Source organism: Narcine bancroftii, chromosome 6 (assembly GCF_036971445.1).
Source record: "Narcine bancroftii isolate sNarBan1 chromosome 6, sNarBan1.hap1, whole genome shotgun sequence".
Classification (NCBI taxonomy): domain Eukaryota; kingdom Metazoa; phylum Chordata; class Chondrichthyes; order Torpediniformes; family Narcinidae; genus Narcine; species Narcine bancroftii.
The window spans coordinates 174,070,549-174,092,832 of record NC_091474.1 but is presented as its reverse complement, the minus strand read 5'-3'; the positions used below and the strand labels follow the sequence as shown (position 1 = coordinate 174,092,832).

General features: G+C 41.2%; 1 protein-coding gene across 12 annotated transcripts in view; it reads right to left on the bottom strand.

The window, feature by feature from the left end:
- Positions 1–22,284, bottom strand: part of LOC138736769 (trafficking protein particle complex subunit 3-like) — a 136,406-nt gene that overhangs the window by 105,018 nt on the left and 9,104 nt on the right. For 7 of the 12 annotated variants that reach the window (XM_069886800.1, XM_069886794.1, XM_069886802.1 and 4 more), the window contains exons 3-4: positions 12,614–12,736; positions 11,978–12,070 (exon numbers count right to left, since the gene is read on the bottom strand). The exons of 3 other annotated variants lie outside the window; for them this stretch is intronic. The gene's annotated coding sequence lies outside the window, so the exon portion shown is untranslated. Of the gene's footprint in view, positions 1–11,977; positions 12,071–12,613; positions 12,737–20,584; positions 20,689–22,284 lie in introns of all 12 variants that reach the window. 2 more of the 12 variants (XM_069886795.1, XM_069886799.1) reach the window with 2 other exon arrangements.

Here is a 22,284-nt window from a genome sequence, read left to right as displayed (position 1 = left end):
CTAATCCCACTTTCTAGCTGTGGCTGTTGTCTTCTCAGTTATATGATGTGGTTAAGTTCCTTTAAAATACATTCATGGTTTCTTTCTTCGTCACCCTGAGTTCCAGAAGTGTATGCATTTAATTGAATCTTTTTTGCACCCTCCCCAGTCCCTCCCCTAAATATCTTAACTTTATGCATACAATTTACTGATCTCTATGTAAGGGAAACAAGTTTTACCAGTTCTGACATGAGGTGAGTACAGTCCATACTAACTTTATTGACAGTTCACCTTGCCTTTATATAGACCCACTGGGCCTGGTTGTCACACTACTTCCGGCGAAAATGACGTCACTGGCTTGCCGGCCATGGATATGCCGGCATTCCTGCCGGTGCTCGCTGTTTCTCACCTTTGAAGAAGGCTAATTTAACCAGGCATGGCCCTTGCGGAATTTGCCAAGTTCGGACGCCATTTTGTGTGTCATGTCGCTGTGGGCCACCACACAAACTCCCCCCTCACCCCCCCCCCCCCCAAGAACTGGTGATCCAGGCACTGTCCTTGGTGGTTTGGAGCAGCTTGTCTATGGCGTGGGAATAGTGGATTGATCGGCTGGCTGGTGTCCAAATGTGCTGGTTTGAGGCAGTCAATAGTAAATGTTTCCTCCTTGCTGCCAGTATCCAGCATACATGTAACTGATATGCCTGACCACCTGGTAGGGCCCCACATACAGCCGCAGTAACGGCCCCTGGTGCACTCCCTCACCTCATTGAGACATAACATGTGCAGCTCCTCAGGTCCCTGGGATGAAAGTCTTAGGCTGACCGTACAATGAGAGTTGTGTTGGGGCGAGTGTTCCCAGTATTTCTCTCAGTCTCTCGAGGGCTGCTGCTGGTGGTTCATCCATTTCCCTGGTGGTAGCCAGAAATTCCCTGGGGATGACCAGGGATGCTCCATACAACATTTCCACTGCTGAGGTGCTGAAGTCCTCCTTGGGTGCAGTGAGGATTCCCAGGAGGACCCATGGCAATTTGTCGACCCAGTTCGGACTGTTGAGTCGCGCCATCAGTGTCGCTTTGAAGTACCTGTGGAATCCACCCACCGATCCTTTGGCCTGGGGATGGTATGCTGTGCTGTGGTGGAGATGGGTTCCCAGAAAGCTGGCTAAGGCCACCCAGATCTATAAGATGAACTGTGCACCCCTATCTGATATCTACTGCATGCGAGGCCTTGCGACTTGGTCTACCATGATGCTGGAGTCTCTCTTCACACCCCAGAGGATGTACACTCAAGTTGCGACCATTCAGGGATTGCTGAAGTCCTCGGCGAGCAGCAGCCAAATATCCTCCATTAGTCGCTAGAGGGAGATACGTTCAAAAAGTAGGCAAGGCTTGTGGCCATCAGTTAATGCTGACATCTCATTCATGAGAGCGAAAGGGACCCTGTCCTCCAAACCCTCCATGTGCAACAGTCGGGCCATGCGCTTGCATTTTGAGACCCAAAAGTGCTGGTTAATAGCTCTTTGAGAGCCACATACTTACCCTGCTCCAGAGGAAATCAACAACCCTGTGGCTGTGTCTTGATCAAGTGAGCTCACCACGTAATAATTCCTCGAGGTGTTGGCTGTGATCTGTCGAATTTGGAACTGGGCCTTGGCCTGCCTAAACCCTACCAGTGGCTGTGAAGTCCAGAATGTCAGCAGCTTCTTTGAAACTGCCTGGAGTGTTGCTTGTTCCTCCACCGTCTGGTCCAAAGTGCCATTTGGACCAGTCGGGGTCACCAATGTAGCAAGTGCTACAGCAGAGCATGAAACCAAGACACTGACACAAGGTAAGTTCAGTCAATACTGACTTTATTGACACTTTGCCCTGCCTTTATAGAGGCCCACTGGGCCTGATTGTCACGCTGCTTCAGGCAGAAATGACGTCACCAGCTTGTCAGCTTCAGATAGGCTGGTGTTCTTGCCGGTGCTCGCTGTTTCATGCTGTGAAGCCAATGGCCCATGAAGAAAGCAGATTTAGCAAGCATGGCCCTTGCTGGATCGCTGCGTTCTGGCACCATCTTGTGCATTAGGACGCCGCGGGCTGCCACACCCTCATTATTTTATGCACAATCAATTTAATCACATTTTACTCCAACCTTCCCTAATGTAAAGCTTTATTTGTTATTTTCATGCAAACTCTCCAACTCTGATAGTAGTTTTATAAATCTTCACACCTCACACATTGGGGTAACACTGTACTGGTCTCAACAAAGTGCATTCTTTTCCCCTCCAAATATTCTATGTAACTTTATGGTGATATTATCTACTCATCCTTTAAATTATTCACAAGGCTATTACTTGGATAGAGGGCAAAAGTTGTGAGAAGAGATTGGATGGGCCAGGACCTTTTCCAATGAGCATAGGAGGCTGCTGGGGTGACCTTTATGGAGCTATACAAAATTATGAGGGACATGGATAAAGTTGATAGCCATTGTCTCTTTCCAGTTTGGGGTTGTCTAAAACTAGAGGCCATGGTTTAAAGTGAGAGGGAACGATATAAAAAGGCCCTGAGGAGCAATGTTTTCCACACATGTATGGTGGTGCATGTGTGAAATGAACTACCAGTGAAAGCTGTAGAGTTGTATACAATTATGATATTTTAAATCTAGCTACATAGAAAGGGAAGGTTTACAGCACACATGTCAAACTCAGGCCCGCGGGCCAAATTTTGCCCGTGAAATAATTATATTTGGCCCGCAAGATCATATCAAATATGATAGGCCCGCTGGCCGCCGCGTCAGTATAGCACATGCACAGCTAATACTACAAATCCCAGAATGCTTTGCAAATGCGTTGGTGCTGGCCCGTCAGCCCGCTAATCGCCCCCACCTCCTCTCTTTACTTTCATTAGCATCTGCGACCTGTCGCCCAACTCACATGTAATAAACCCCTTACGAAAAATGGCCAAACCAAAGACAGAAAACAGGACCTTTCAAGACAGGTGGGAGGAAAACTCTGACCCCCAGAGTTTGATGAACTTGCATCTAAGGAGAGATGCCAAGTATCTGGTTTAGACCCAGGTGCATCAGAGTAAATCACAATGTAGTAAGCTAAGCTTGGATTCATATTTTCTTTGGTTAACTTTGGACTGCTCATAGTTGAATGATTGAATTTTCATTGAAGCAAGTTGTTATTTTTTTGACTTGTTGGCTTGTGAAAAAAAATACATTTAAAAGGAGCTTAAAGGCTATAGAGAAATATTATTTATTGAATACTTTCTCATTTGTTAATGCTTCTTCTGGAAAGAGTTTAACCAAAACTATTATTAAACATTTATTTTAATAAGAAAATGTTTAACATTACATATGTTGAAAGAAGAGAAACATGCAGATGTTGTTGAAAATTTTCAATAAATATTTAGTTTGGCCCACGACTTAGTCCAAGTTTTTAATTTTGGTCCTCTGTGAATTTGAGTTTGACACCCCTGGTTTAGAGGGATATGGTCCAACACAGGCAAATGGAATGTGTTTGGAAAGGCAAAAATTAATTGATTAAATAGAGTTAGTGGCTTTGTGTGCAAAAATCATGCCTCATGAAATTGAGTTATTTTGATGCAATGACAAAGACAATGAGACAGGGCAGTTGATATAGTTGACTTTGACAAGAAATTGTATGGTTGCCTGGACTGGAAGGTTAGATTGCAAGGGATCCAGGTTCAGCCATCAAAAAGATTACAAAATTGGCTTGGTTGTAGGAGTCCAGTGGTGTTGGAAGATTGCTTTTCAGTCTGGAGGCTGAGACAAGTGTGCTGCAGGAATCTGTGTTGGATCCACTGTTGTTTATCATGTATATTAATGATCTGGATGAGAATGTAGGTGATCTTAAAATTGATGGTGTAATGGACAATGAGTTCAAAGTTCAGATTTATTGTCAGAGTACACACATGACATCACATACAACCCTAAGATTCTTTTCCCATTGGCCAGGCAGAATTTCTACTTACTGGCAGTGCAAAAACTGTGCTCAAGAAAAAATATATATGCAAAAGAGAGAAATTTAAACAAATCAGGAAGATTATCTAAGATTACAATGGGACCTTAATCAACTGAGACAGTGAAAAATGGCAGATGGAGTTTAATTGGAATAAGTGGAAGGTGTTGCACGTTGGTAAGTCAAACCAGAGCAGTTCTTAGACTCATTGATAGAGCTTTGAGTTGCAGGTTGAGGGGTGGGGGGTGGGGGGGGGGGGAAGAGTTTGTAGAAGATCAGTATCTAGTTCCCTGAAAGTCCCAACAGAAGTAAACAGTAAAAGGTGTTTGGCATACTTGCCTTCATCATTCAGGGCATTGAGTACCAAGTGTTGACACACTACATGCAGCAGTACAACATGTTAGTAAAACCACATTTGGAATACTAATTACCTTGCTATCAACAAAAGTCATTTGTGACAGATTATATATATATATAGATATGTTTTTGAAGGAGATAGATTGTGGGGGTAGTGTAGGTTACAAGCACAAACATTTCACAAAACAAATCTCATTTAAAATGCCAGAACTCCGCTCAAGTCAGACAGTCCAGGTTCCGAGAGCCGTTGCAAAAACTTTGAAGCATGCTTATAGAGACTTCACGAGGGTGTTAATTGGACATGCTGTCGAGTAATGGATTATTGTTTTGAAAGCAACAGATGAATGGACTAAAGTTTGGATCCAGTGCTGCAATCTGTCTGAATGCAGTGTGCTGTTCTAAGAAGGTCATGTGGTTTTGCAGGCAGAGAGAGAGAGGAGACCAAACAGGCCTTCTCTAAGAGAGAGAGAGAACTGGTTTCTGTAGATTAGCAAGCTGACAGCTTGTTTAAAAACCCCATTTTGAAGACAGGTTGTGAGTTCTGAGTTCAGCCTGTTCAAAACGCTTGTGGTCCATACAAGAGGAAATGGCTGGTATAGAAAAAAATGCTTTTTATTACCTTCAATAATATACTTGTATTACGTGGCAGATGCAATATAATATGGATAAATGTGAGGTAAGAACAGGAAAGAGGACTATTATATAAATGGTATCGGTTTAGGAAAAGGGGAGATGCGGAGAGACTTGGGTGTTGCTGTTCATCAGTCATTAAAAGTGGCATGCAGGTGCAACAGGCAGTGAGGAAGGCGAATGCTATGTTGGCATTCATAGCAAGAGGATTTGAGTACAGGAGTACAGAGATCCTGCTACGGCTGTACAGAGCCTTGGTGAAACCACATCTGGAGTACTACGTGCAGTTTTGGCCTCCTTATCTGAGGAAAGACATCCTCGTCATGCAGGGGTTGCAGAGAAGATTCACTAGAATGATACCAGGGATACAGACAAAACGGTGGAGGAGAATCGATAGCATTTAAGGAGAAGGTAGATATGTATTCAGACGGGAAAGGAAGGAAGGGTTACGGGTTGAGTGTAGGTCAATGGGGTTAGGTGGGACAATGTGTTGTAATTGTTATATGTAACAATTAATCAATGATTATTTACTCTATATTCATTATTCAATTAATTCAATTATCATAGTTATTTCAGTATTTGAGTTATTCACTTCTACCATTTTATTGAATGTAGATTATAAAATAATAATTAAATTATTGGCAAATAGACTTGCTAAGTATTTACCTCAATTGGTACATGTAGATCAGGCTGGTTTTATTAAAAATAGATATGCCTCTGATAATATTCTTAGAGTGATTTCCTTCATCAATGCATCACATCAGCAACTCAACCAACCAATGGTAGTTGCTCTTGATGCTGAAAAAGCTTTTGATCGGGTCGAATGGAATTTTTTATTTAAAGTCTTGTAGAAATTTAATTTTTTCCCTTTTTTTATTGGTTGGCTAAAGGCACTATATAATAATCCAGTTGCTAGGGTGGTGACAAATGGTCAAAACTCTTTGTTATTTAAATGATCACATTCACTCATCAAGGTTGTCCTTTGTTGCCAGCTCTATTTGCATTGGTCATCGAACCATTAGCTCAAGCTATATGGCAGAATGAGAATATTAGCAGATGATGAATATAAGATTAATTTATGTGGTGATATATTTAACTAATCCAGAATGATCTTTAATTTATTTGCAAGAATGTTTAGAAGAATATGGCATATTGTCAGGATATAAGGTGAACTGGGACAAAAGTGAAATATTACCAATTTCTGATGCAAATTATGATCAGTGTAAACAAATTACTAAACTTCGTTGGACTGATAAAGTTAAGTATTTGGGTATAATGATTGATGTAAATATTCAATCATTGTATAACTTAAATTATGTACTGTTAATAAAAAAGATTAAGGCTGATTTGATTAAGTGGAAGGATTTAGCTTTGTCATTAGTAGGTTGAGTAATTTGTATTAAGATTAATGTTTTTCCATGAATTCAGTATCTTTTTCAGTCAATTCCTTGTCTACTTTCAAAATCTTCTTCAGGACTTAAATAAAGTAGTACGAGAATTTTTATGGAAGGGGAAGTTAGCTAGAGTAGCGATACATAAATTGACTTGGAAATATGCCTTGGGAGGTTTACAATTGCCTTATTTTCAAAATTATTATGAAGCAGCTCAATTAAGATTTATTAATCGCATGTTGGATGTTTCGTATTCTCCTATTCGGGCTGGGGTAGAATTAGCTAATATTTCAGAACCTGACTCACTTCATTTCATATTTAAGTGGAATTCTGTTTTATTGCAGAGATATAATGTACCGATTTTAAAACATTTGTTAGAGATTTGGACTAAAAGGAATTTATTGATAGGTATGAAAGGTAAAATATTGTTCAGGCTTCAATATATCAAAATAAATTGATTCCTTTTTCGCTGAATAATAGATTTTTAAAGGAATGGCAGATTAAAGGAATAAAGTTGTTGCAGGATTGTTTTGAAGGTCAATTTCTATCTTTTAATCACTTCTACCGTTGAACAATTATAATCAAAGCAAGGACATGAGATAAGGGTGGCAAGAGATGATGAGTCACATGGTAAGAGTACAGGATAGGGAGGATGGATAAAAGTTAATGCTTTGAATCACGTTTAGATAAAGGAATGGTAAACCAAGGATTGGCATGCTGCAAAGAAAAGGGACATGATTGATTGAACAAGCAAGGTTAGAATTTAACATAAAAAGAAGGTGCATGCTGTGATCAGTGCACAGTCAGTGACTGGTCTTTTTGATTTCCCCAGCTTTTGTTTGCAAATAAATGTTTAAACATTTCTGAAGAATTCTCCGCATTGCCCGACTAATTTTTGGACATCAAAAATTCACAACACTGGCTAGAGTGTTTCACCTGAAATAAAAGAAACAAAAAGGAACTCTGTGGTGACCTGCAGAAGAATAGATTACCATTTGTAAAACGCTGATGGGGCATGTTTCTTTGGCAAGACACTCAAGTGACTGATCGGAGGGAATCAGTTTGTGTGTGTCCAACGAGCAACAAATCTCTCTCTCTGTGAGATGGAACAACTGCTCATCCGTTGCTGACAGTTTGTAACTAATGATGAAAATGTTTATTCCCATAAGAGGTGACCAGATCATTTTTTTTAAACCACAATTTCTGTATCGTTTCAAGTGTCTCAGCAAAATTGGTCCAATCCATTCAATAGGTTCTCTTGATTTTTTAATGTTTAATTTTTCATTTGGGAAAACTCATTACTTCTAGAGATAATGTAATTACATTGTGGAATTTGGTATAGTAAGCAGAGAGAAATAAATAATTTAACATGCAATAGGGAGTAAATATATATGGCACAAAATTGAGCTAAGTGCTGCATGAAAGAGTGGGCAATGTGCTAGCATGTAGTATATTCACTCAGAATTTCTATGCAGTCATCTTTGATATGGTTCATGAATTTTGTTTGGAAGACCAATAAGACTTGATAAACACTTCACAGAATGATCACACAAATTTCCATTGGATCTCTAATTAGAGAGTAATGGGAAGGTACATGTACAGATCCAAGTAAAAAGATGCTGGAGAAACTCAGCAGGTCAAACCAAGGTAAAGGTACATAACCGATGTTTTGGCTTGAGCCCTTCATCAATGTTAATTTTCTATTGTGTAGTTGCGAGAATTTATCTTAAATCTTTGAAAGTATGGCTGGTACATTGGTAATCATTAATCTTCCATGGGGTGCACTTGAATATCAAAACTGTTGAAGAGTTTTTGAGGGTGAAACAAGATAGGCTGCAAATGCTGTGATTGTAGTAAACACACCAAAATGCTGGAGGAATTCAGTTGGTCTTTTCAGCATTTATAGGAGACAAAGATCTATTGCCAACATTTTGGGCCTGACACTTCCTTCAAGGGAAAATAAAAATCAAAAAAATGGCAGAAGCAGGATATATCAGAAAGTCTCAGAATTCAAACAATGGAGAAGGAATCCAGACCAACAAAAGATGTTAATTGGATGTGGTAAGGAATTAGGTAGAATTTATCATGTCTGTGCAAAAGGAGACAGGGAATAGAGACAACAGGAGGTGAGATGGGGTTTAATGAAAGCCAGAGAAGTTGATATTAATGCCATCCAGTTGGAGGGTGCCCAGTCAGATGATGAAACATTGTTCCTCCAATTTACAGGTGGTCTCAGTCTGGCAAGGGAATAGGAGGGGGAGTTGAAATGGCTAGTGTGGCAGACAGAGCTGAGGTGCTCCACAAAATGATCTCTCAGTCGGTGTCTAGTCTCTCCAATATAGAGGAGACACAGCAAGTACACCAGATGCAGTAGAAGACCCCTGCAGATTCATGTGAAATGCTGCTTTTCTTAGAATGACTGTTTGAGGCCCTGAATGGTGCTGAGGGAGGAGGTGTGGGTATAAGTGCAGCATCTTCTACGATCTCAGGGGTAGGTCCCAAGGAGACAATTGGTGGGAAGGAAGGAATGGACAAGGGAGTCACAGAGGAAGCAGTCCTTGTGGAAGGTAGAGAGGGGAATGCATGTCTAGTGCTGGGATCACTTATTAGGTGGCGGAAATGGCAGAGGAGGATGTGTTGGATACAGAAGCTCGTGGGTTGGTAGATGATGACAAGAGGAATCCTGTCCTTGTTGGGGCCAGGGCAGATGTGTGGATAATGGGGGATATGTGGGTCAGTGCCTAGTTGATGGTGGTAGAGGGAAAGCCACATTGTTTGAAGAAGGAGGACATCTCTGATGATCTGCCATGGAAGTCCTCATCCTGGATGTAGATGTGATGGAGACAAGAATTGAGAGAATGGAATGGAATTCTTATAGGGGAAGAGGTGTAGTCAATGTAGCTGTGTGAGTTGGTGGGTTTGTAGAAGACGTCTGTCGAGAGTTTGTCTCCAGAGAGAGAGGAAATATAGGAAAGTATCGCTAGAGATAGACCAAGTGAATTAGAGGATGAGGTGGAAGTTGGCAGCAAAGTAAATGTTGTGAGTATTTGAGACAACACCAAAGTAGTTATCAATGTACCAGATGAAAAGTTGAGGGGCCTTGCCTGTGTAGGCTTGTAGAGTTGAATGTTCCATATAGCCAACAAATAGGCAGGCAAGGCTGGAGCCCATGTGGGTACTTACGCTACCACCTTAATCTGGAGTAAGTGCATTGAGCCAAAGGAGAAATTATTGAAGGTGAGGACAACTCTCAGACACCTTCTCTTACATACCCCACCAATAAGACCCCACTGAAACTCATCACTCCATTTCTGAACTCATCATTTCCGATCACCTACCTGGCACAGCCTCCAACCTTATTGTTTCCCAACTCTGCCCTGCCTGTTTCTACTTCCTAGCCAAGATCCACCTACCCAATTGTCCTGGCAGACCCATCGTTTCTGCATCCTCCTGCCCCACTGAATTGGTCTCTACTTACCTCGACTGTTTTGTCCTCCCTGATCCAGTCCCTCCCCACCTTCATCTGGGACACTTCACACACCCTCCATCACTCCAACAACTTCCAGTTCTCCAAACTTAATTGCCTCATTTACCATGGATATCCAATCCCTATACACCTCCATTCCCCATACTGAGGGCCTCAAAGCCCTTTGTTCCTTTCTGGACAATAGTACCACCGCAATCCTCCGGCTGGCTGAACTTGTCCTCACCCTCAATAATTTCTCCTTTGTCTCATCACAATTTCTCCAGGTTAAAGGGGTAGCCATAGGCCCCAGGTATGCTTGCCTTTCTGTTGGCTATGTGGAGCAAGCCATGCTACAAGTCTAACAAGGCAAGCCCCCTCAACTCTTCCTCCGCTACATCGATGACTACTTTGGTGCTGCCTCATGGACCCATGATGAGCTCATTGACTTCATCCACTTTGGTGCCAACTTCCACCCTATCTCAAATTCACTTGATCCATCTCTAGCAACACTCTCCCTTTCTTCAATCTCCATATTAGGAGACATACTCTTGACAGACATCTTTTACAAACCCACCAACTCCCACAGCTATCTTGACTGCACCTTTTTGCACCCTGTCATCAGTAAGCATTCTATTCTATTCTCTCAATTCCTCCATCTCTGTCACATCTGCACCCAGGATGATGACTTCCATGTCAGATCCTCAGAGAAGTCCTCCTTCTTTAAACCACATTGCTTTTCCTCTACTACCATCAACTTGGCACTCACCTGCATATCCTCCATTACCCGTACATCTGCCCTGGCCACCTGCACTCTCACGCTCAACAAGGACAGGATTTCTCTTGTCCTCCTCTACCACCTCACCAGCCTCCACATCAACACATCCTCCTCCACCATTTCCATGACATATCAAGTGATCCCACTACAAGACATATATTCTCCTCCCCTCTTTGTCTTTCATGGGGACTGCTCCCTCTGTGATTCCCTTGTTCACTCTTCCCTTCTCACCAATTGTCTCCTTCGGACTTATCCCTGTGACTTCAGGAGAAGTGCCTGCACCTTCTCCCTCAGCACCATTTGGGGCTCAAAACAGTCTTTCCATAAAGCAACATTTCACTTGTGAATCTGCAAGGGTCATCTACTGCATCCAGTGCTTCCACTGCAGTCTCCTCTATATTGGAGAGACTGGATGTGGACTGGGAAATTACTTCATTGAACACTTTGGCTGCCACAATAGTGTGGATATCCCAATGGCCACCCATTTCAATTGTCCATCCTGTCCCCTTGCTGAAATGTCTGTCCATGGTCTCATGTACTGCCAGACTGAGACCACCCTTAAATTGGAGGAACAACACCTCATCTTCTGACTGGGCACCCTCCAACTGGATGGCATTAATATCAACTTCTCTGGCTTTCATTAAACCTCACCCCACCCCACCATCTTCTTCCCCTGTCATCTCTATTCCATCTTCTTTTGCACAGACATGATAAATTCTACCTAGTTCCTTATTATAATCTAATTAATACCTTTTGTTGGTCTGGATTCTTCCTCCTCCCACTGTTTGAATTCTGAGACTTTCTGATATATCTTGTCTTTTTTAATATTTCTAAAGAAGGTTTCAGACCTCTCTTGGTGGATATTGGAGAAGTGCAGTTTAGACTGACTAAATTCCAAATTTTGTCTGTGAAGGTCGCTTGGGGTGTATCGAGGAAGTATATAGCCATTTCGTGCTTAAGATACATGGCAGTATTTCATCTTATTTTCATATGATGTAAATGTTTCTCATGTGATTAGATGCATTTACTCTTACAGATGAGATATAGACTTATCTTGGTTATTTTTTGATTTACAGTGGGAATCAAAAACTACAAAATATGTAACTCTCAGGATAAGTTGTTCAGCTGTTTTTTGTTTTTTTTTAATTATTAAAGTAGGTTAGGTGATTTTTTAAAAATAATTCCTTTGATTTTTTTTATTTTCACTCATTGCAGTTGAGGGGGGGGAAATTGAGTTTATATTGTTTGAATATATATTTTATTTTCAGTTTTGTTCCCTTTCATTGTATTATATTTCCTAGAAAAACCAATAAAAAGATTGAAAAAGAACAGTTTTGAAGGAAAGATACTGTTGAACTGTAGACGAATGAAATAGCACTATTCGTACACACACTTTAAATTGGCTTTACCTTGGTCATTTCTTCATGTGACTGGAATATAATTTGAAATTCTTCTGTGATTATACAAGTTTGCTACATGGTCAAACCAGCTGCTTTAATCCACTATAATACAAGAGGTAATATTGAAACAAGTAAATAATTGGGAACATCTTGTATCATTTGCCTACCACATTTTTTTTTACACACTAAGGAGTACTACAATTTGTAATTTTAAAGCAATAGGCTTACATTCATATTTATTAACTGGGATTGAATTGTAAAAGAAGTACAGCAAATAGTAATTATGTCCATCTGGTCAGATTTTAGTTTTTACAATGCTGATGCTATTAACTAGTAAAATGTAAGATATATGCAACAATAAAATCAATTTTATATACATTTTAAGTACTTCAGCAATTAATTAATTTAGCATTTATTTTCCTTGCATCTGTTCATTCATTAGGTCTATAAATGTACCTAAATCTGCAACTTGGTGTTATAAAATGTATTTAAACATATGTCATTGCATAAACTGGAAAGTTTCTTCCACACTTTAAAATTCAAATTCAATTCTCCAATTTCAATCCTACCAGGCTTAATGTCAAGTTTAGGTTCTTAGCATCAGTGGACACTGTTAAAGCATTAGTGTAATTTGTGCTTTCATACCTTAGGCTCTCAGAAATGTCTGAAGAAAAGCTTCAAAACTTGCTGGGTTTCCAGATAAACAAATTTGTGAAAATGATAATTAAAAACGGCAATATCCTTGAGATTTCTGTACATATAGATAACCTGTCAAGTAAAATGATATTGTAATTATTATTAATGTTCATTTCACTCTGTCCAAAGATTAATCTATATTGGATATAATTAGTTGAGTTAAGAGCATGAGTGTTATTGCCTAGGCTAACTCCTGGTTCAATTTCTGAAGTATCCTTGAAAATGGCAATAGATCTCCGGGTCTTTTGCCCAAATTATTTTAGATTTGGTTAAATGAGATATAATTTCTGTAAAAACAATTCTAAATCAGGCAACCTTAAATACTACCAGTATAGATCAGTCTGTTGTAGGTTTGACAGTTTTCAAAGTTATGCAAAGTATACATTTCCCTATACATGGCTATGCATTGGTTATACATGTAGAGCAACTAAGCTTTATTTGGAAAGTTGTAAATATTGTGTCTTCTGTGGGTTTAATCAGAGAAGAGGTTCTTGGGATGAGTAACATTTTTAAATAATGAAGTATTCTTTTCTAACTTTCTCTTCACCTTAAATCTGGTGCAGCTTCACAAAAGTAAAAAGCATTTTATTTTTATTAAGTAGCTTAGATTTCCAAATGCAAAATTGTCATATTGCCCCCTCATAATGCTGAGTGAGTCATCTTTGATAATGAGAAGTATTGATCATGGTGCATATGCAAAGTTCATGAACTCTGGCGATATACGCTGATATTCATTGGGCACTGTCCCCTAAAACTTTTAACATTTCACTGTTCCTGGAAGTGGTTTTGTAGTCATAAGTCATACCATACAGAACAGATCATTTGGCCAAATTTTTCCATGCTGATGGTTGGAATTGTAGGTTAGTCCCATTTGGTCCATATACAGTACTTTAAAGCCATTCCTATTCATAAATCTGATTTCAAGTAAAGATTAAGACAGCAAAACCTACAGCAACTAATGGAATCTTTGGAGTGAAAGATATTGCAGAAGGCAGGAGAAATTACATTTCCAAACACAAACTGCTTGAGGAACAGTGGGTTAGAACATAGAACGTTATAGCAGAGTACAGGCCCTTCAGCCCATGATGTTGTGCCAACCTATGCAAACTTACTTAACAAACTAAACCTTTGCCTACCTCACATGCATAACCTTCTTATTTTGCATGCTTTTGCCTGTCCAAGTCTTTAAAATGTTCCTATCATATCAGCCTCCTCCTTCCTGGCACCAACTATTCTCTGTGTAAAAAAAAAAAAAAAAAATAAATAAAAATTCCTGCCATTATCTTGTGCAGAGGACATATGGTATTTGCTACTGTTGCCCTGGGGAAAAAGATGCTGGCTGTCCATCCTACCTAGGCCTCTTATAATTTTATTGCATCAAATTTGATGCGCTGCGAATTTGATGCGCTGCGAATTTGATGCGCTGCGAATTTGATGCGCTGCGAATTTGATGCGCTGCGAATTTGATGCGCTGCGAATTTGATGCGCTGCGAATTTGATGCGCTGCGAATTTGATGCGCTGCGAATTTGATGCGCTGTGAATTTACGCAATGCGTATTTGTTGTGATGCACTTCTTGGGCAATGCGAATTTGAAATGATGTGCATTTGTCACGATACATATTCAACACGATGTGAATATGACATGATATGAATTAGATGTGACGTAAATATGATGCGATGCAAATTTGAAAGGATGCAAATTTGACACGATGCAAAAGTCACCTTTAAACTTTCTTTGATCCAAAGAGAAAAGACCCAGTGCTTAACCTTGCCCTACAAGACACATTCTCCAATTCAAACAACATCCTGGTAAATTTCCCCTGTACCCTCTCTGGAGCTTTCACATTCTTCCTGTAATGATGTGACCAGAAATTAACACAACATTCCAAGTGTGGTCTGACCAGAGTTTTGAATAGCTGCATCATTACTTCTGGACTCTTGAACTCAATCTCCCAGTTTTTATTTTTATTTTTAAAAAGGTTAGTATAGCATACACCTACATTACTACCCTAACACCTTGAGAGATCTATGGATTTGGACCCCAAAGTTGCCCACACAATTAAGAATCCTGCCATTAACCACTCCACATTCAAGTTTGTCCTTCCAAAATATATTTGGCACTTCTCTGCCCAACTCAGCATCCTGTATACATTTTATCCTGTTGTAACATACACCAACCTGCCACACTATCAACACCTCCAACCTGCATGTCACATGCAAACTAACTTTCCCAGCCTTCCAATTCAGTTGTTAATTTTTTTTTAATCAAAAAAAAAAGGGGTCCCATGAGTGACTGATCTCCAGACAGAATACTTCCCATCCACGACCAATCTCTGCTTTCTCCAGCCAAGCAAATTCTGAATCTACACAGTCAAGGTTCCGTGGATTCCATTCCTCATTACTTTCTGTACACGTCTCTTCTCTCATGGGGACCTCGTCAAATGCCTTTGCTAAAATCCATATACGCTACATCTACTGCCCTACAACTTATTTTATTCCTCAAAAAAAAACTCAAGTTAGGCTTGTGAGGAATGACCAGCTCTTCACAAAGCCATGCTGACTATTCCTGAAAAGACTTTACTTTTGTAAATTCCCTTAAACTCAGTCTCTAAGAAACTCCTCCAATAGTATCCACACCACTGATGCAAGACTCATGAGGCTATAATTCCTATGATTCTCCCTATTACCTTTTTTAAACAAGGGGACTAAATTTCCCATTCTTCAGTCCTCCAGTACCTCCTTTGTTGCTAGGGAGGACAGAAAGAAATCATTGCCAATGCCCCACCAATCTCTTCCCTCACTTCGTGTAGTAACCTGGGATGCATCTCATCTGGTCTCGGAGACCTATTTTTCCCAATGTTTTTTTAAGAAAATCCTGCACGTCCTCTTTCTTTATCTGAGCTTTCTCCAAAAGCTGGTTCTATACTGATCTCACATTGACCAAGGTCCCTCTCTCTTTCATGAATACTGAAGAAAAGTTTTCATTTAGAACTTCCTCTGTCTCCAATCACACATTGCCTCTTTCATCCTTAAATGACCCTACCTTCACTCTAGTCATCTTTCTGTTCTTCATGTATGCATAGATTGCCTTTAGTTTTTCTTTAATCCTACTTGCCAAGGCCTTCTTCGAGCTCTCTTACATCCTTAACTTCCTTCATATAATTCTCTTGAGCCCTTCCTGGTTTTTGCTTCCAAAACCTTATGTATGCTTCCTTCTTCCTCTTAATTAGATGTCTCACTTCTTTTGTCAACCTTTTATAACCATCTGTAACAATGGGACAAACCTATCCAGAATCCCACACAAGTGGTCCCTAAACATCCTCCATATTTTCTGTCCTTTTCCCTGAAAACATCTATTTTCAATTTACTCTCAGTTCCTGCCTAATCCCATCAAAATAAGCTCTTCTCCAATTGAACACTACGATTTTGTCAGGGAGTTGAAGTTACGGACACTGGCATGCTCCACCACCAAGAGGTCTGTCACCTGGCATGGTTCATTACCCAGTATTGGATCCAACATGGTCTCTCCTCTAGTTGGTTGGTCCACATACTTTATCAGAAATTCTTCTTGGACACCCCTGATATATGCTGCCCCATCTATCCCTCACAGTAAGGAGGCCCTAGTCAATATTAGGGAAATTGAAATCTCCAGAACAACAAACCTGTTATTTTTTGCACCATTCCACAATCTATCTGCTTATCTGCTCTTCAGTCCCAAAGCCTATGTGGGGGCCTATAGTCTACTCCCAATAGAATGATCATTCCCTTCCTGCTTGACTTCCACCAACACGGACTCAGTAGACAATCCCTTCACAATGTCCTGCCTTACTACAGCGGTGATACTACTTGATTGGTAATGCTACTTCCCCAACCCCACCCATCCTTTTACCTCCCTTTGAAACATCTAAATCCAGGTACCTGCATCAGCAAATCCTGTCCTTGTGCAGGCAAGTCTGTGTTAAGGCCATAACATCATAATTCCATATACTGATCCATGCTTTAAGTTTATCTCTCTTATTCCTAATACTCCTAGCATTGAAATAAACACATTTCAAACCCTCCAATTGTATTTATGCTCCCATCCACTGTTTGTCCTTCCTCACCATCTCATTACACATTGCATCAACCTTTCTACCATCTGATCTATTCTCTGCCCTATAATTCTGTTATCCATCCCCCGCCAAACTAATTTGAACCCTCAACAGCTCTAGCAAACCTCACCACCAGGATATTGGTTCTCTTCCAGTTCAGGTGTAATCCAGCTATTTTGTACAAATCATACCTTCTCCAGAAGCAATCCCAATGATCTAGAAATCTGAACCCCTGCTCAGGTGGCTGCAGTGCTAGATTCTGCATTTGATACGGTGAAGCATAAGGGAGAGATGAAGTGCAAATAGAACCACATGTGGGAGAAGATCTAGTAGGAGAGTGAAGCCAGCAGTGGGTCAAAAATGGGTGATAATAGCTGGTGGGGGGTGGGGAGAGAGATATGGATATGGGAATGGGGAGAGAGAGAGGGAGGGAGGGAGAGAGCGAGCGAGAGAGAATTCAGTTATCATACCAGTACGTTATACACCAGGGGTGGCCAAACTTCCTTAACATACGAACTGCATACCATAAACTTCAGATATTTGAGAGCCGTAGCAATCATGCAATCGCAAGCCACACCCACTAACACTATTGTTAGCCCCTTTCAGGTGGCCATAATACACAAATGTAAAGCCGCCTAAATACCCGAATGCGGCTGTCAGGAGGCCACCAGAAAGTGGAGAGCCCATCCCCAAGGTGCACTTACTCAACCCACCTCAGGAAGGTATATTCTCCACTTACAAGTGCTCCCCCTAGGCACCTGAAAGTAGCAGCCTGAAAGCGGCTAGCCACTTTCAGGTGCCTAGCAGGGGGTGGGCTGATGACAATCAGCCGACGACCCAACTCCCCGCACCTGACAGCTCCCCTCCCCGCACCTGACAGCTCCCCTCCCCGCTGCCCAGCAACCCAACTCCCCCCTGGTTTGGCCACCCCTGTTATAGACAACGGAGGTGAAATAGAAGGTTTTGTTCCTATAATTTGTGTTGGGCCTTATCCTGACAGTAGATACAGCTGTCATTGGACAGGTCTATGTGGGAATGGGAAGGATAATTGAAATGTTATGCAATTAGGAGTTCAGACTGGGCATTGGAAACAGAGCCCACGTGCTTTGAAAATTGGTCACCTAGTTTCCATTCTTGGTCTCACCAAAGTAGAGGAGACTACTTCAAGAGCACTGAATGCAGTAGATGAGCTGGAGGAGGTGTACATGAATCATTGCTTCACAGGAGAAGGCTGTTTAGTTTGCTGCATGGTGGTGAGGGAGAAAATGCAAGAACAACCTCCTGCAACTATAGGGGAATGTACTAGGGGTCAGTAAAGTATGGGCAAGGACACATGAGTGGATTGAGGAATCACGGAGGGAGTACTCTCTGTGGAAGTTAAAAAGGGATGGAAATAGGAATTATACAGCTCATGGTGGAATCCATTGGAACTAGAAGAAATGACAGAGGTTGATGTTCTGGATGCAAAAGATTGTGGGATTAAAAATGAAGACTGCAGAACTCTATCAATGTTCTCTTTGAAGGGAAGGGATGAGAAGAGGTCTGAAAAATGGAGTAAATCTGAGAGAGGGCTCTATCAACCTCAGTAAAAGAGAAGTCATACTTCCTGGAAAACATTTCAGATACCCTGCAATGGAAGGTCTCATCTTGACAGTATGCCTGTTGTTTTGCTATTGGATGCTTCTGGAATGATAACAGTGAGAAGAAACTCTCATTTTCAAACTATATGCTTTGTTAAAAAGAAAGAAAAAAAAACCCAATATGTGCTTTGATTAATAGTTTTGGTTGTAGACTACTTTCCAAAGCTAATAATTCCAAAGATGACTGTTTGACTTGTAAATTTTAGATGAAAGAGTAGCAACCTTAATTAAATTGAATTAGAAGTCTGGGCAAGGGATAGTGAACGGAAAACATGAGTACTCATCAATAACGATAAGAAAGTACACATTTCCATTGATGGAAGGAAGGGGCCCATTGAAATCAATGCTGAGTCGTTCAAAAGGGTGGGAATCTTTAATTAGGTGCGCTTTGTCAGCGCGGTAGAAGTGTGATTTGCACTCAGTACAGACCTGACATGACTCAGTCATTTCCCTGATGTCTTCAATAGAGAAGGGCAGGTTGCGTGCCTTGACAAAGTGGGGCATGCAGGTGATGCTTGGGTGGCAGAGCTCATCATGAAGTTACCATAATTGGCTGGTGTGTGCAATAGCACAGCTTCCTTGGGATAGGGCATCTGGAGGTTCATTGAGTGTACCTGGCCTATATGCTATATCATTTATAGGTGGAGAGTTCGATCTTCCACCTTGTGATCATGTCATTCTTTATTTTACCCTTTTTTGTGTTATTGAGCATGAATGCTACACATCACTGATCAGTGAGCAGTGTAAATTTCCTGATGGCCCCCACAATGGCTTGAGCCTCTTTCTCCATTGAAGGGTTTCTCAGCTCATGGACTTGTAGGATATTGGAAAAGAAAGCTACCGGCCTGCCCTCCTGATTAAAGATCACAGCCAGAGCTATGTCAGAGGCATCGCTCTCCACCTGGAATGCTGCGTTTTCGTCCATCACATGCAACGTGGTCTCAGTGATATAGCTCCTGACGTAGCTAAAAGCTGCCTGGCCGATAATGGAAAGGAGGGGGATTTTAAAATGGGTAGGATCTTGTCAGCATAATGAGGTACCCATTGGGCATAGTATGAGAAGAAGCCCAGGCACCTTCTTAAAGCTTTCATGGTCCTTGGGAAAGGGAGGTCTAAGAGGGGGCGCATTCGCTCAGGGTCTGTGCCAATGATGCTGTTCTCCACCATATAACCCAGGATAGCTAGACGTTTAGTCCAGAACATACACTTACTGACATTGTACGCGAGGGTCAGGTATTTGGCTGTGTGGAGAAACTTATTGGCAGTTGTCAACTTATTGGCATTTGGCATCGTGGTCTTCCAGATTGTGTCTGGAAATGGTGATGTTGTCAAGATAGCAGAAGGTAGCCCTTAACTTGTAATTATCTACCACTTTGTCCATCTGCCTCTGGAAGACCATGTTCGTAATACTAAATGCGACCCTCAGGAACTGATAAATCTGTCCATCTGCCTCAAATGCTGTGTAGGGACGGTCCATGGAATCGATTGGAAGCTGGCAATATGTAGCTTTCAGGTCAATGGTCGAACAGACCCAGAACTGCACAATTTCATTCATCACATCTGAGATTTGGGGGAGGGGGTATGCTCCAGGAGTGTGAAGTGATTAATAGTTTGGCATAGTCAATCACTAGCCTGGGCTTTTCTCCCCCTCTCACAACTACCACCTGGGCTCTCCACAGGCTGTTGCTGGGTTCAATGGTGTTTTTCTTTAAGCAGCTGTTGCGTTTCGGCTCCAATAAATTCATGGTCCCCTGCACTGAATCACCTACTCTTTGTGGCTATCAGCTTACAGTCGGGGGTTAGGTTCTGGAAAAAAAAGGGTTTCAATATTCAGTGTGGAGAGACCATAGGTAGTGTCTGACCTTTGGGACCTTCTATTCTGCACCGTGATTGGGAGAGTGAGCCATAGTACTCCATGGTCAGGCATTTAAGGTGATGCAGGAAGTCTAGGCCCTGCAACACAGAAGCACACGAATCCTCCAATACATACAGACAGAACTTGCAAAATTCCTCCCCCCCTTTACAGTTATGTGTACTGTACAATACCCCTAAATAGTCGCCGAATGCGATTGTGATGCTAGATAAATATGGTATTCTGTTGGGTTATCCTTTAAGTTGTACTGCCGAGCAGTCGCAGAATTTATAAAGCTCTCGTTAAGCAATCTGTCAGATGACCATTTACCCTCACCTCCATCGTCGAATTGTTCATCTGGTTGGAATTCGCTTGGTGAAGGATGACTGATGCCAGCGCTCCAGAGGCTGCATTGCTCTTCCTGTCGACGTCATCTGGATCTGAGGACCAGAAAGATGGTGTTGACCATGAGGAGTGGCAAGATGGCTACCGTTCCTGCCATTGATTCACTTCTGGATTTCCTCGATGCTTCACTTCCGTTAGCAGTTCCCGCCACGAGGTGCAGCAAGATGGCAGTGGTGAGCAGCATGGAGAGGCAGGAACCCATACTACTGGGCTTGAGCATGGGGCATATGACAGTTCGGGAGGTCACGCATATGTTTGCCTTCCTGGGGTTTCCTTGACTCGACAGACTTTTGCCCAGTATCACTTCTCACCGCATTTTATTACAATAAATTTTCTTGTGAAACTGGTGAGTCGAAAAGAAGTGTGGGAAATATCACCTCATGAGCCAAATTTACAAGATTTCTGCCTTCTTCATGACCCCAATTGCCTAAATAAGTAATATATTGTTCTCATTCATGGCAGTTTCTGTTTTCTCAGATTCTTGGAATTGTTCCTTTTCCTCTCAAAGGTTTTGCAGCTTTAAAATAAAAACCCTTTGGACTCTGGCCATTTTTAACCTTTCATAATACAACTCCTGACTGGTCCATGGGTAAACTACAGTACAAACATCAGTATGAACCAGCTGGCGATTCGGTATTAAACTAGTCCCAGAAAATGAGACACAGAGTATATGTGCTTGTTGGTAGTCCCCGAAAACAGGAACACAGAGTCCAAAGAATTAAGGCATAAGCAGTAAAAAATATCACAAACATTGCTATTAAACGTACACATTGCAGTGGAAATATTTATCTGCTGTATCTTCATTCATCTGTCATCAGCTGACTATCCTCATCTTTGAACAATTGGTCACATTGAAGTCAATGAAACTGCAGAGCAGATTTCCACTAATGACTACGTTCACCATTAGCAAGCACATTTGGTCCACATTTCAAAAATCTTTTTCTCTTTCATGCATTCATAGTCTATTTTTCATATTTTGGATATGGGTACTCCAAGCAAGGCCAACATTTATTGCCCATTCCTAATTGCCTTTATTATGGTCAAACATCTCCTGAGAACAAATAGCTGAAATTCATAGGAAAGGTGGTCAAGTTGACATTGGACTAGTGGAAAATCCAATTCACAAAACTAGATGGGCCAGATATAAGCTTGATAGTGACACAGAGGGGCAGTATTAATTTCCCACTTATTGTTAATGTTGCTCAGTGAAAGTAGTATACTTAGTTGTAGTTCTGTGTGTAGTTTTGTCTTCTGAATAAACTTTTGGATGTGATTATTTTAAAAAAAAGTTGTTGTTACTGACCACTTACAGAAGATTTTGACCTGCAAATATAGGTCCAAGGAGAGACATTGAATTGAGCCTTTGTTTCATGTTCCAATCTTGCTTGAAGGGTTACTTTCAAGCTTCCCCTAAACTAATTATCCTTTGAAGTGAATAACAGTGGCCCATTTACTCCATTTGGTCAAGTAGAGAAGTTTCCAGAATGCCACACCAGGAGTTTAACTAACCATCACATCAGGGTGATCAGCATTGAAGCCAGCAAGGACCAGCGCTAGCATCTGATGGGTCCAACCAAAGGAATGAAGACTGTATTGGCCCCATCTGAGGCAGGAGACCAATCTGCAAGAAC